The 15679-nt window shown below is 45.4% G+C and overlaps 1 protein-coding gene across 1 annotated transcript in view; it reads right to left on the bottom strand.

Annotated features, from left to right (window-relative positions):
• The window catches only part of STK32B (serine/threonine kinase 32B), a 305645-nt gene that overhangs the window by 147371 nt on the left and 142595 nt on the right, over positions 1 to 15679 (bottom strand). The gene's annotated exons all lie outside the window — the stretch shown is intronic.

Raw genomic sequence — 15679 nt, 5'->3', positions numbered from 1 at the left:
GAGCTTGGTTCTGGTGCTGTATTCATGTAATGCACTTGGTTCTGGTGCTGTATATATGTAATGAGCTTGGTTCTGGTGCTGTATTTATATAATGCACTTGGTTCTGGTGCTGTATTTATGTAATGCACTTGGTTCTGGTCCTGTATTTATGTAATGACCTTGGTTCTGGTGTTGTATTCATGTAATGAGCTTGGTTCTGGTGCTGTATTCATGTAATGAGCTTGGTTCTGGTGCTGTATTCATGCAATGGGCTTGGATAAGGATGCATGGCATCCTCTTCATTCACTGCTATGGGACTTCCCAAAATGGTTGAGCCAGTAGGCCGCTATGTTAGGAAGTCCCATAGCAGCGAATGGAGTCGTGGCCACACATGTGCGGCTTGCTCTCCATTTACTTCAGGGCCCCATTCTCAAGATAGGAGTGGACCCCAGAGAGGGGTATATGGTATATCCTGTTGATATGTCATAAAGGTTCCAAATGGGAATACCCTTTTCAGCATTGGCTGTACATTCTTTTCTCCATAAAATTAAGTTACGTTTTAAATTTGATGCTACTAATTTAGTGTACTTAACTCCCTATAATGGTTGCAGAGGTGTATGTATGTGGGGGGCGGGCAAAAACATGTCCCCTACAGGGCCCTAAGGTTGGCCCAGCATGTATTCTATATTATATTTTCCATAAAATGGATATTCCACCCAGGGGCAGACTGGTCATAGACTCTACTGGGAAATTTCCCAGGGTGCCGATGCCCAGGGGGTGCATGAGCCCTCCTAATGGCCGCTGGCCAGGTACATAACATTCTGGTGCTCTAAGCATTAATGAATGCTAAGAATGCAACTATATCACCGTCCTCAGGATGGATACAGTTAAATAATGCAATGGGGGCGGCAGTATTTTGTGCTGCTCTGTGGTACCTGGTTCTGCTGGAGCGCTATTTTTTGCTACTCTATGGTATTACTGGCCCTGCTTACTTGTTTTGCCCTTGCCTTCTGTCAATTTTGATCAAGCAACAACATAGGGCCACTTTTTTTTTTCCAGGGCCACTTTAGGTTCCCAGTCCGCTCCTGGTTCCACTTATTACCTTTGCCCCCACCTGCAGTATGTCCACAATGGAGTGTTGGTTGAGCATGCTCACTACTGCTCGATACAACATATGGGACGGATGGAAAGAGCTAAGTTGGACTACCCCACGATAACTGTTACGGATGGAATTCCCCTTTAAGCGCTTGGTTCGTTGATCCATTTATTCTTTGTTTGCTATTTCAATTTAAGGAGATAATTGGGTAATTAAAATGGCACCGGGGCAATGACCTTATGGGTTTCTTTACTCCCGTTCTTTTCTTCATTCTACTTTTCTAGATAGGAGAGCTAAGGGTCATGTTGGCTTTCAGATAAAACAGCGCCATTCTGCAGAGCTTCACACATCATTAGCGGCCATAGTAAATCAAGGAGCTTCTACACATGAGTGAACAGAAAGAAATAGGGTCAGTAAGGAGGCAGACGGTAGAACATAGTCCAATATTAAAGTCTGCCTCCCCCCCCCCCAGCCGTACAGCCGAAGCCTCTGAATGAACGTCTCAGGTCAGAGAACCTGCCCTCTCCTATATTAATAAACCATTAGTATTTCTTACCAGACTGTAATTCCCAGAAATGAATGGCGCGTAATTCTCAGAAATTAATGCTGCGCCGCACGTTGGGATCATTGGGTCAGAATTACAGATTACAAGAATTTGCAGTCATGAGGAGAACCTTGACTCGATGGGTAGATAAAGACTGAACTTCTCTTATCACAAAGAGCCAAGATATAATCACTAGTGATGTCGCGAACATAAAATTTTCAGTTCGCGAACAGCGAACGAGAACTTCCGCAAATGTTCGCGAACTGGCGAACCGGGCGAACCGCCATAGACTTCAATAGACAGGCGAATTTTAAAACCCACAGGGACTCTTTCTGGCCACAATAGTGATGAGAAAGTTGTTTCAAGGGGTCTAACACCTGGACTGTGGCATGCCGGAGGGGGATCTATGGCAAAACTCCCATGGAAAATTACGTAGTGGACGCAGAGTCGGGTTTTAATCCATAAAGGGCATAAATCAACTAACATTCCTAAATTGTTTGGAATAACGTGCTTTAAAACATCCAGTGTGTGTATACGAGCAGGTATGATGTTGTATCGATCAGGTAGTGTAAGGGTTACGCCCGCATCACAGACATTGACAGACCAAACTCCCCTTTTAATGCACCGCAAACAGTTCATTTGCACAACCGCAAACTCCCCATTTGCACAAGGTTGGATACCAAGCTAGCCACGTCCCGGTGATGTCATTGAAGGTTTCTTCCTCCACCCAGCCACGTACAACACCAAGGGTCCCCGAAAGGTCAATTGAATTGATTTTTCGAACGGGGAGATGGTTAAAAAAACGCTGGCTCCCTCCCCTTTGTTTTTATCCACGGTGACTGCGTCTGCGCCGTGCAATTTACTGTCACACCCGATATGAGTGGTATTTTCTGTAGTACTATTCTCATCAGTTTAATCCCTCTAACGTCCCCAATCTGGGTGCCATTTATTGAATAGATTTTTCGAACGGGGAGATGGTATCAGTGGTTGGCACTGGCAGTGGGCACACTACAGTCAGTAGAAGCGGGCCTGACACACACTGGCAGCAGGCAAGCAACTGAAATTACACTAAAGTGTAAAAATTAAATGCCTTATTTATCGGCAAGCTACTGTGCCACCCGGTATGAGTGGTTGGCACTGGCAGTGGGCACACTACAGTCAGTGGAAGAGGGCCTGACACACACTGGCAGCAGGCAAGCAACTGAATTTAGACTACTGTCTAAAAATTAAATGCCTTATTTATCGGCAAGCTACTGTGCCACCCGGTATCAGTGGTTGGCACTGGCAGTGGGCACACTACAGTCAGTGGAAGCGGGCCTGACACACACTGGCAGCAGGCAAGCAACTGAATTTAGACTACTGTCTAAAAATTAAATGCCTTATTTATCGGCAAGCTACTGTGCCACCCGGTAACAGTGGTTGGCACTGGCAGTGGGCACACTACAGTCAGTTGAAGTCGGCCTGACACACACTAGCAGCAGGCAAGCAGCTGAAATTACACTAAAGTGTAAAAATTAAATGCCTTTTTTATGCAAAGTCCTGTGCCAGCCGGTATGAGTGGTGGGCACTGGCAGTGGGCACACTACAGTCAGTGGAAGTCAGCCTGACACACACTGGCAGGCAACTAACCTTAGATTAAAGTGTAAAAATTAAGTGCCTTTTTTTAAGCAAAGTCCTGTGCCACACGGAATGACAGGGGTGAGCACTGGCAGTGGGCACACTACAGTCTGTGGGCCTGCAGCTCCTCACACACAGGCAGGCCAGGCAACTGCAATATGTATATAAAGGAAAAAAAAAAAGCAGACTAATGTTGCAGCCCTAAAAAGGGCTTTTTGGGGTGCTGTCAGGACGCTGTCCTTACAGCAGAGATCAGATGAGTCTTTCAGGACTGGAGTGGACACTGAATTCACTAGCCTAGCTATCGATTTCCCAATTAAATCAGCAGCAGTTACAGTCTCCCTCCTCTCACTAAGACTGCAGCTTCAGAATGAATCTAAAATGGATGCTGTGCAGGAGGTGGGAGGGTCTGGGAGGGAGGGTATGCTGCTGATTGGCTGGAATGTGTCTGCTGACTGTGAGGTACAGGGTCAAAGTTTGCTCAATGATGATGTATAGGGGGCGGACCGAACATCGCATGTGTTCGCCCGGCAGAGGCGAACGCGAACAAGCTATGTTCGCCGGGAACTGTTCGCCGTCGGATAGTTCGGGCCATCTCTAATAATCACTGCTCATAGATTCCGTAGCCGAACGTATCCCACAATGGATGGAACGTACAGATGGAGCCAGCGTTATTCTGACACCGGCTGCACAAGGATGGTCACTTTAACGCGATACTGTAATACATTTTTATAGCAATTACAAATTAAGGGCTCATGCACTCGAACGTATTTTCTTTCCGTGTCCATTCCGTATTCCGTATGCGGAACCATTAAATTCAATGGGTCAAAAAAAAAAACGAAAGGTTCACAAAAAAAGTTCAAGAGGGGCCTGGATGTATTTCTGGAGTGTAATAATATTACAGGCTATAGCTACTACCAGGAAAGATTAAAGGACCTTAACATGTATAGCTTGGAAGAAAGACGAGACAGAGGGGATATGATAGAAATGATAGAAACTTTTAAATACATAAAGGGAATGAACAAGATAAAAGAGGAGAGAATATTTAAAAGAAGAAAAACTGCTACAAGAGGACATAGTTTTAAATTAGAGGGGCAAAGGTTTAAAAGTAATATCAGGAAGTATTACTTTACTGAGAGAGTAGTGGATGTATGGAATAGCCTTCCTGCAGAAGTGGTAGCTGCAAATACAGTGAAGGGGTTTAAGCATGCATGGGATAGGCATAAGGCCATCCTTCATATAAGACAGGGCCGGGGGCTATCCATAGTAATTTTTTTCCCCCTTAAGGCCTCTTTCACACAGGCGCAGGGCCGTTTCTAGGGGCGGGCGGGACGGGCGGCCGCCCGGGGCGCTGTCAGAAGGGGGGCGCCGGCAGGGGCGCCCTGTGTGGTGTAAAAAAATAAAAAATAAAAATTGGTTATATATAATTGCCGGCCGGCGGCGCCCGTCATGCTGCGCCTCCTGAGCGCTTGCCGCCCCTCTAAAGAATCTCCTGCCTGCTGTCTCTGCTCTGTGCTCATGTTAATGTAGCGTGGCCGAGCTCTGTACGGTCCGCGGTACAGGAGCATTTGTTTCCTGTACCCGGCCGGACTGAAAGGAAGTGCACACTAAGTGAGCACTTCCTGTCAGTCCGGCCGGGTACAGGAAACAAATGCTCCTGTACCGCGGACCGTACAGAGCTCGGCCACGCTACACTAGAGGTGACAATAGAATGGAAATGAGTGACAAGGGGGGGGGGGGGGAGAAGGGAAATTAGTGACGGGGGGGGGGAGAATGGAAATTAGTGACAGGGGGGGGGAGAATGGAAATTAGTGACAGGGGGGGGAGAATGGAAATTAGTGACAAGGGGGGGGGATGAAAATGAATGACAAGGGGGGGAATGGAAATGAGTGACAAGGGGGGGGATGGAAATGAGTGACAAGGGGGGGGGATGGAAAAGAGTGACAAGGGGGGGATGGAAATGAGTGACAAGGGGGGGGGATGGAAATGAATGACAAGGGGGGGGATGGAAATGAATGACAAGGGGGGGGATGGAAATGAGTGACAAGGGGGGGATGGAAATGAGTGACAAGGGGGGGGGAATGGAAATGAGTGACAAGGGGGGGGGAATGGAAATGAGTGACAAGGGGGGGGGATGGAAATGAGTGACAAGGGGGGGGGGGATGGAAAAGAGTGACAAGGGGGGGGATGGAAATGAGTGACAAGGGGGGGGGATGGAAATGAATGACAAGGGGGGGATGGAAATGAATGACAAGGGGGGGGATGGAAATGAGTGACAAGGGGGGGATGGAAATGAGTGACAAGGGGGGGGAATGGAAATGAGTGACAAGGGGGGGAATGGAAATGAGTGACAAGGGGGGGGGAATGGAAATGAGTGACAAGGGGGGGGAGAATGGAAATGAGTGACAAGGGGGGGGGATGGAAATGAGTGACAAGGGGGGGGATGGAAATGAGTGACAAGGGGGGGGGATGGAAATGAGTGACAAGGGGGGGGGGATGGAAATGAGTGACAAGGGGGGGGGATGGAAATGAGTGACAAGGGGGGGAAAATGTTAATGAGTGACAAGGGGGGGGGGGGGCTAGAAGAGAGTGACAAGGGAGTCCCCAGAGCCAGACTGCAGCCAGAGACCAGATCATCTTATTGTCCTGGTGGTAAGTAGACAATGCAATATGTTTATTATGTAATTGTTTAGTTATTAATACTACATTGGAAACTAATTTACCTCACATTTAGGGTCCATTCACACGTCCGTATGTGTTTTGCGGATCCACAAAACACGGACAGCGGCTATGTGCGTTCCGCATTTTGCGGACCGCACATTGCCGGCACTAAGAGAATATGCCTATTCTTGTCCGCTATTGTGGACAAGAATAGGACATGTTCTATTTTTTTCAGGATCGGAATTGCGGCCCCATAGAAATGTATGAGTCCGCAATTCCATTCCGCAAAAAGACAGCTACAAGAAGCTGGATTAACCGTAAGGGAAGCATAGCAGTTATTTTAATTTAAAAGCTGAGAAAGGGGTGGAACATATGTGATGTCTGATAAGGGGGGGGGGGGCGGCAATTTTTATCTTGCCTAGGGCGGCAAAAATCCTCGCACCGGCCCTGCCTCCCTCTGACATCTCGCCTGACCTGTGCCCGAGTGCCGAGTCCTCTCACTCTTCAGACAGTGCGGGCGGCACTTACTGACGTTACGCGCCTGCTCCTCCCACTAGGCGGCGCAGGCGTGTGACATACAGTGAGTGAGTGAGCGCCGCACTGCCTGCCTGTTACCGCCCGCCCTGAGCCCCTGAGCAGTGCTGATGCCTGCTGTGAGGCGAGTGATGGTCTGGGGGGGCATTAATTACAATGGGGGGGGGGCATTAATTGCAATGGGGGGGCATTAATTACAATGGGGGGGACATTAATTACAATGGGGGGGACATTAATTACAATGGGGGGGACATTAATTACAATGGGGGGGAGCACTGTGGGAGACATGAAAATGGGGGCCACTGTCACTGTGGGGGACATTAAGTTTAATAAGGATCACTATGGACATTATTTAGAATGGAGGCTGCTGTGGGTGTCATTACTCATTATAACTGTATAATGTCTGATAGGCCTAGTCCTGAGCTGAGTTATATCACCCTGCCCATGCCCTGTATAATAATGTACCCATCCCTGATACCCCTTAGTTATATTACCCGGCTGGGGTAATATAACTAAGGGGTATCAGGGTACATTATTATACAGGGCAGGGTAATATAACTCAGGACTAGGCCTATCAGACATTATACAGTTATAATGACACCCACAGCAGCCTCCATTCTAAATAATGTCCATAGTGATCCTTATTAAAAATAATGTCCCCCCACAGGCAGGCAGTGCGGGCGGCGGCGCTCACTCACTGTACGTCACGCACCGCGTGACGTACAGTAAGTGCGGTGAGCACCGCCGCCCGCACTGCCCGCCTGTTACCGCCCGCCCGGAGCAGTGCTGAGAAAGAAGCCTGCTGTGAGTGAGAGCCTGAGTCTGTGGGTCACTGTGACCGTCCGTGCAATGTGGTTCCACATTTTTTACAATGGGGAGACACTTATTTCATCGAGCAGTTTTGAGGGGGGGGGGGGAGTTTTTTTGACACTCGCCCTGAGAGAAATTTTACCTAGAAACTGCACTGCACAGGCGTCATGTTTTTGGGCCGGATAAGATGCGGGTGCGTCGCGGGAAAATGCGCAATTTTTTCAGCGCGAGTGCAAAACATTTTAATGCGTTTTGCACGCGCGTGGGAAAAATCGGCATCTTTGGTATCCGTTTGGGTTAGGTGTTGTGTAGATTGTATTATTTTCCCTTTTAACATGGTTAGCATTTTTAATACAGAATGCTTAGTACAATAGGGCTGGCGGGGTTAAAAAAAAAGAATTATTTAACTTAATCCACTTGTTCGCGCAGCCCGGCTTCTCTTCTTTCTTCTTTCTTCAGGACCTGGGTAAAGGACCTTTGATGGCATCACTGCGCTCATCACATGGTCCATCACATGATCCATCACCATGGTGATGGATCATGTGACGGACCATGTAATGAGCGCAGTGACGTCACCACAGGTCCTTTTCCTACTGCACAGCAAAGATGAAGACAGAAGAGATGCCGGCTGCGCGAACAAGTGGATTAAGGTGAGTTAAATTATTATTATTATTTTTTTTTTAACCCCTCCAGCCCTATTGTACTATGCATTCTGTATTAAGAATGCTATTATTTTCCTTCATAACCATGTTATAAGGAAAATAATAATGATCGGGTCCCCATCCCGATCGTCTTCTAGCAACCGTGCGTGAAAATCGCACCGCATCCGCACTTGCTTAAGGAAGCTTGCGATTTTAACTCAGTCCCATTCACTTCTATGGGGCCTGCGTTGCGTGAAAAACGCACAAAGTAGAGCATGCTGCAATTTTTCACGCAACACACAAGTGATGCGTGAAAATCACTGCTCATGTGCACAGTCCCATAGAAATGTATGGGTCCGGATTTAGTGCGGGTGCAATGCGTTCACCTCACGCATTGCACCCGCGCGGAAATCTCGCCCATGTGAAAGAGGCCTAAGAGGGTAAAATTGGCTTCTACCTCATAGTTATTTTTTTTTGCCTTCCTCTGGATCAACTTGCAGGATAACAGGCTGAACTGGATGGACAAATGTCTTTTTTTGGCCATATATACTATGTTACTATGCTACTCCTTGTGCATTCCATTTCCGTATGTCCGTATTTCCGTTCCGCAAAATTTTTTAACATGTCCTATTATTGTCTGCATTGCAGACAAGGATAGTACTTTTCTATTAGGGGCCAGCTGTTCCGTTCCGCAAAATACGGAATGCACACGGACGTCATTCGTATTTTTGTGCGGAACCATTTTTTGTGGACCGCCAAATACATACGGTTGTGTGCATAAGGCCTAAAGGGGTTGTCTCACTTCAGCAAATGGCATTTATCATGTAGATAAAGTTAAAACAAGGCATTTACTAATGTATTGTGATTGTCCATATTGCTTCATTGTTATCTGCTCATATCCAGGGGTTATGGCCACTGCTGCAGTGCAGGTGGCTACGGGAGCTGCTGTGCATGTGCAATGAGCAGGACCGTGGTACGGTTAGGCGGACGCCGAAATTATGCAGTGGGTCCGGATATGGATATAGAAGTCTATTGTTTTTGTTCGTGACGCCAATTTCAGCGTGCGTAGGGTACTAACACAGGGCCCTTTAAGATGTTGCAACTCACGTACCAGGTGAGGAATGCCAGAGTGGTATAGTGTCTCTGTGTAGTAGTAGGTATAGTGTCAATGGTGTCTCCTACCTTGGTACGGCTGGACTCCTGGATCCTGGCTCACTTGCAATAAATGAGTGTGTTGCTAGTAGGAGTAATTGAGGAACTTGGTAACAATGAATGAGATCCAGACTTGGGATATAATTCAACTTGTCTTTACTGGAGGCAGCATTAATTTATATGAGTTACAGCAATAGTCTTGGGTCCTAGCAGGTATTGGCAATGTATGGCAGGGATCAATATCTCTTCTGCTTCTATCATGTGCCTGGAGAATATGGCAGGAATCGGTCTTCTGCTCTGTCTATCTTCTGCTGTGTATGGGACTGACTAGCTGAGGAGGGATTTGGCTTCTCCTGGTCTCTGGATAGTACTCACAGTTATGCTCACAGGGAATGGTTTGTCCTGGAGATCTGGAGGTGCTGCTTGCTTGTCAACCAGTTGAGGCTGAAGGACTCAGACTGGCAACGAAGATCTTTGGTCTCAGCCGAGACACAATCCTGGGTTGGGATTCCTAGAACTGGGAGCTCCTACCAGCACAGCCTTCCCCTAGCCGGGGTTGCTGGCACACTAACTCTAACTTCCTTTCCTCCCCATGAGACAGGACATGGGCCAGCCCACTCTGCTCAAAGAGGGGGGGAGCTAAACTGGAATAAACTATTCCAGTCTAGATACTAAACTGAACTAAAGTCCTGCTGACACATTGCTGACACCTGCTGGTGAACATGGAAATTACAACAAATACATGTAACAGACTTAGAAAATGCACATTTGTGATGAATATTATGTAAAATCACATTAGATGACAAGGCACATGTTACAAACAAATAGTAGCAGGGAAAAAGAGTTTAGTAACATAACTCTGGGATGTTACACATGCGTGCCTACGCGCACTGCAATGGTCTCGGCCGCTAGAGAGGCAGTAAGGCACTTTTTCTTACAGTGTGCAAGCACGACCACCACTGATGGATTGCAGGGTGGTCATAACCATGGAAACAAACAGTGTATAATGTAATGGAAAAATTAATCCAGCCAGCAAAGAGAGAAATACACAATACATTAGTAAGGGCCTTGTATTAACTTTCTCTACATGATAAATGCTTGTTGCTGAAGTGAGACAAACCCTCTAATATAACAACCGTTACATCATTTGTATGACATTCACAACATTTAAGCCCTGCCCTCTAGACTGTCCAGGAACACCCACTGTCTGGATTGTCTCTGAAAATTAAAGAGTAACTAAACTTTTATTCAACTTTTTTAGTCAATTTCTAATATACTTTTTTTTAACAGATTTTGGCACCCAAAATCCTAATTTCTACTGTGCTTTAAATTGACTATATTCACATATCAGTGACTTCTCAGCAGTGTACAGATACTTGCACTGTAGCAATGGGCCCCGCAGTGAACGGTGTACAGGCCGGAGCACACATCGCTGCTCTTGCCTGTGCTCCCTGAGGTTGGCTAAATGCTGACATAGCACAAAAAAAAAAAAATACAAACCTTGGAAAAAAAAAAATGTTTTCATTGTCAAATTCTGACCCTATAACTTTTTTGTTGTTATGTGTACAGTGTTATCTGAGGGCTTATTTTTTTTGTGGGGAGATCTGTACTTTTTATTGATACTATTTTGGGGTGTGTATGGCTTTTTGATCACTTTATATTACATTTTTTGTGGGTGGTAAAGCGACCCAAAAATGTTGAATAGGTCATTTTGACTTTTTTTTTCCAATTTCACCATTTGCCGTATGGGATACATATTTTTACATTTTAATAGTACGGGTGTTTTAACACGTATCACTTTATCCTGTTGTGACAGAAAGTCGCCTAATTAAGCAGAAGCTCGGAGCTCTTCTACTCCTATATTGTAGTTCTTTTATTTAAATGAGGGCTGTTTTTTTCTGGATGGTAAGTGATGTGTGAATGTGACAGACTGTAACCCTGAGAAATTTTCCAGTCACATCCTATTGGAGATATTTTTCTGGTGACTGAATACACACTTGAAGTTAATGTCAAGGTAAGGCAGGAAGACTGTGCTCATACCCATGTATAATTGATAAGCTCTGCTCTCCTGTATAAAGGTGAGAAGTGAAGGGTAGGTAGATAATCAAGAGTAAAACATGCACGTGTTAGACTATGAGGTCTCTTTGGGGAAGTCCAACTCATCTTCTAGAGTTTAAGTCCTATTAGTTTTTTTTAGATCTGTGCATATCAGTGTCACATAAGGCAATGGTGAAGCCCAGTGACGTACATAGAGAAGTAAGGGCCCAATAGCAAGGATCAAACCAGGCCCTCCACACAGGACAGAAGGGTTTCTGCCTAAACCCTTTTCAATGACTCTTGGGCAATTATTTCCCTGCCGCTTTTGCTAAAAGTTGTTCCTTTAGAGGGTAGAGTCCTGACCAAGTTTTCGCCTCCAGTAGAAGAGGAGATAATACCAACTAAGACTGGGCCCCCTCTTGCCATGGGCCCCATAGCAGTTGCATGGTCTGCCGCTATGGTAGTTACACCCCTGGTGAAGCTCTGAACCCACCTGCACCATGTCCCTACCTAATTGCATGATCCGTCCTAAAGCGACGGCCCCCAACTGGATGACAGCCCTTTCCTGACTAGATGCTGGGCCCTATGAGGGAAAATTCAAATGGAGAAAATAAAAAAAACATAATGACAGACAAACAAAACAGGACTGGATCAGAATTCAAAAGCATAGTCAATATCAAGCCAGAATCCAAATCAGAAGCAAGACAAGATACACAGAGTCAAATAACAGATGGAGTCAGTGACAGGAGGAAATACTCAGTCAGCAGCCAGGAGCAAGGTCAGGGAAAATCCAAAAGTCAGAGTACCAGAGATCCAAACAGAAGTACAATACACGCTAGAGAGGCTTTGTAAACCAATGACAAGCATCTGTTGCCAGCAGCTTCCTGTTTAAATCTCCCTCTGGCAGAGAGCATGTGACTCTGGAGCCGTGCCTGATTGGTCTGCCACCTCTGCTCCCTGTCAGTGGGACCTGCTGCCACGACAATAGAACAATGCCGGCAGCACTGCCATGAAGTGACAATACCTGCCACGGGAGCACTGCCAGGTAAGTTCATGACAATCAGAGTGTGACGGTACCTGATTGAGAACTCTCAAGGCCACCACAGGAAATTATTATGGAGGATCCATCATCAAACTGTGTAGAATGTGTGAATATCCACTTTTATTTGCATCTGAAGTATGTGGATACAATTGTACATAAAGTGCCAGGGCATATATTAATAGGATACCTGTCAGTGTTACGTTACTCAAGTCCCTAAAGTTTGACTATGATAAAAAAGACTGTATGTGTGTGTAACAGAGCGGCATGTGTGTAGCAGAGCTGTATGTGTGTAACAGAACTGTATGTGTGCAGCAGAGCTGTATGTGTGTAACATAACTGTATGGATGTAACAGAACTGTTTTGGAACGGTCTTCAATATGTTATGTAGTACCCCAGACATGGAATTTTATTATATTATGTTATGTATTTTTGTATGTTTTGTGGCCATTTGCTCCAGTAAGGAAAGGATGGCAAAAGGTTGGCAAGGAACAGGGCTAACCACCCTGTTTCACCCCACTTTGTAGGAGTGGCCTGGTCCTGCTTCCTGCCAGAAAGGGGAGTTCCAGTCCAGAGACAGAGGAGAAAGGAATCACACTGCAGAGCTCCTGCTCCTAAAGAGGTTCTCCAGTGAAATTAACTTGATCACGTACAGTGCTTTGAAAAAGTATTCATACCCCTTTAACTTTCCTACATTTTTTAACATTGCACCCACAAACATAGCCACCAGCTTTGCACATCTAAAGGCTGAATTTTTTGCCCATTATTCTTTAGAAAATAGATCAAGCTCACTCAGATTGGATGGAAAGTGTCTGTGAACAGCAATTTAGCAAGTCTTGCCATAGATTCTCAACGGGATTTAGGTCTGGACTTTGACGGGGCCATTGTAACACATTAATATTCTTTGATCTAAACCATTCCATTGTAGCTCTGGCTGTATGTTTAGGGTTGTTGTCCTGCAGTGTTAGTTTTCCACCACACATAGGGGCTCATTTATCAAACTGGTGTAAAATAGAACTGGCTTAGTTGTCCATAGAAACCAATTAGATTCCCTCTTTCATTTTCCAGAGGAGCTGTCCAAAATGAAAGGTGAAATCTGATTGGTTGCTATGGGCAACTAAGCCAGTTCTACTTTACACCAGTTTGATAAATGACTCCCATAGAGTTTTGCATTTAGTCCAAAAAGTTCAACTTTGTTCTCATCTGACCAGAGCACCTTCTTCCACATGTTTGCTGTGTCCCCTACATGGCTTGTGGCAAACTGCAAACGGGACTTCTTATGGCTTTCTTTCAAAAATGGCATTCCTTGTGCCACTCTTCCATAAAGGCAAGATTTGTGGAGTACACGACTAATGGTTGTCCTGTGGACAGATTCTCCCACCTGAGCTGTTGATCTCTGCAGCTCCTCCAGAGTGACCGTGGGCCTCTTGGCTGCTTCTCTAATTAGTGCTCTCCTGGATGTCAGTCTAGCTGGACGGCAATGTCTTGGTAGGTTTGCAGTTCTACCATACTTCTTCCATTTTCGGATGATGGATTGTTCAGTGCTCCGCGAGAAGTTCAAAGCTTGGGATATTTTTTATAACCTATCTATGCTTTACACTTCTCCACAGCTTTATCCCTGACTTGTCTGGTATGTTCCTTGATTTTCATGATGCTGTTTGATCACTAATGCTCTCTAACAAACCTCTGAGGCTTTCACAGAACAGCTGTAGTTACTTGCATACTTGCAAATTTGTTGTTGGTCTAACTCTATCACAATAAATCCCAATAAAATACATTTAAATTTGTGGGTGTAACGTGAAAAAATGTGGGAAAGTTCAAGGGTTATGAATACTTTTTCAAGGCACTGTACTCAAGTGAATCCTTGAGGATACAGACTGCAGAATGAACAGCTGCATCCACGATTAAAGACACTAATGTAAGATGAAGGACTACGGCTAAGACCAATTAGTCACAGCAGCCCAGCACAGACAAGTGAGTCTATGTACGAATATAGAGAAAGTCTAGTGAAGATTAGAGCTGAGTCTAGCCAAGGGACTTCACAAGCACCAGTGACCGGTACCTGGACACAACTGGATGATTAGTGTGCAGAATTATCCTTTGTCACTAAATGCCTTCTGGGACATAGTGAACCTGAATATTTCAGGAGAGCATCCTGCATAAAATAATGTCGCAGAGAGTTTGCCTGCCACGAGGGAGAACGCCCTTATTGGATTGCTCAATATAAAGTAAGGAACCCATTATATTCAGTACCTGAGTGCTAGCGATTGGACTTAAAGTAGAACTTTCAAATAAGAGAACCTTCGTCTTGCCTGTAAAGTAACAGCATTAGGAAAACTCCTCAACTGACAGTTGCCAGACATGTTGTAAAGATTAAAGCTAAACTAATTTCTGAATAATCCTTTGCCATACAAGTGCACTGTACTGATGAACTGTACCAACGGTCATGAGACATTTGATTTAAGTAAATGTTCAACTGTTTTATTACAACCGACTCCTCATCTCTTCCACCACCAACATTTGCACCTTACGGTGCTGGCGTCACGAACACAGGGGCCCGGCCGCAAAAGTACCCTAAACACCCACTACTATCAAGGGCACCTTAACTTCCATCTGGCTGGTGTTCCCTGCAATAGAGAGTGCCCCGGAGGATTTCGGGCACAGACGTTGCATACAGACCATACCAGGCCTTTGCTTTGAACCCCAGGAGCTTCCAGTTGAGCTTCTGTGCTTACAGTTATTTAATGTTTTCACTGACCAATTTAAAGTTTTGGGTTATCTATTTGGTCTTTTGTTCAGATTCTTCACTTAAACATTAAGGAGTACTGCATCTGACTAGGGGCTGTGGGTACTTTGTGGCCATGTGTGTGAATGGTCCGTCTGTCCTTAGCCAACAAATTAAAGGGGGGACTTCAACTATGGTTTAATTCTATGACCAGCAGCCTACAATTGTTGGGGCATGATGAGGATGTCAGCGTTCCTACCTAAGGCCACAATGCCAATGCATCTCACGGCCTTTATTGAAACATGGACAGCAATAACAGGAAGAGGACCCTGCTGCTCATTGTGGGAATGGTGTTAGGAGAGTTTCAGGTTTTCTTTTTTTTTTTTATTAATGCAAACAAGAATTACTGTATGGGGGCATAAAACAGGACTATTATTGTGTGAGAACAAAAATGGGGAACATTACTATTGAATGGGGGGGGGCATAATGGGACATTACTACTACATTGCAGTACAATAAGGGACATTACACAGTGTAGGGGCACAAATAGAGACATTTCTGTGTAGGCAGCACAAATTAGCATAACTACATTTCATTTCTGAGGGAGCACTAAGAATGGGGGGACTATTACTATGTGGGGCACCAAGGTAGGCATTTTTAGCATTTGGTACTTTATAAATATTTGGGATGCTCTAGTTCGTGCAGAGGTAAGGAAGGTATTGGAAATTTGAGGAGCCAATTATATTTTTGTGTGGCAAATTCTGCAGACACGGGTAATGGCTGGAATCTTCAAGGTGGTCTGGGCTGAATGGAGAAGAAAGGGAAAGTGAATGGATCCAGTCAG

This window comes from Bufo bufo, chromosome 2, assembly GCF_905171765.1.
Source record: "Bufo bufo chromosome 2, aBufBuf1.1, whole genome shotgun sequence".
Taxonomy (NCBI): domain Eukaryota; kingdom Metazoa; phylum Chordata; class Amphibia; order Anura; family Bufonidae; genus Bufo; species Bufo bufo.
This window is presented reverse-complemented; position numbering and strand designations above follow the sequence as displayed.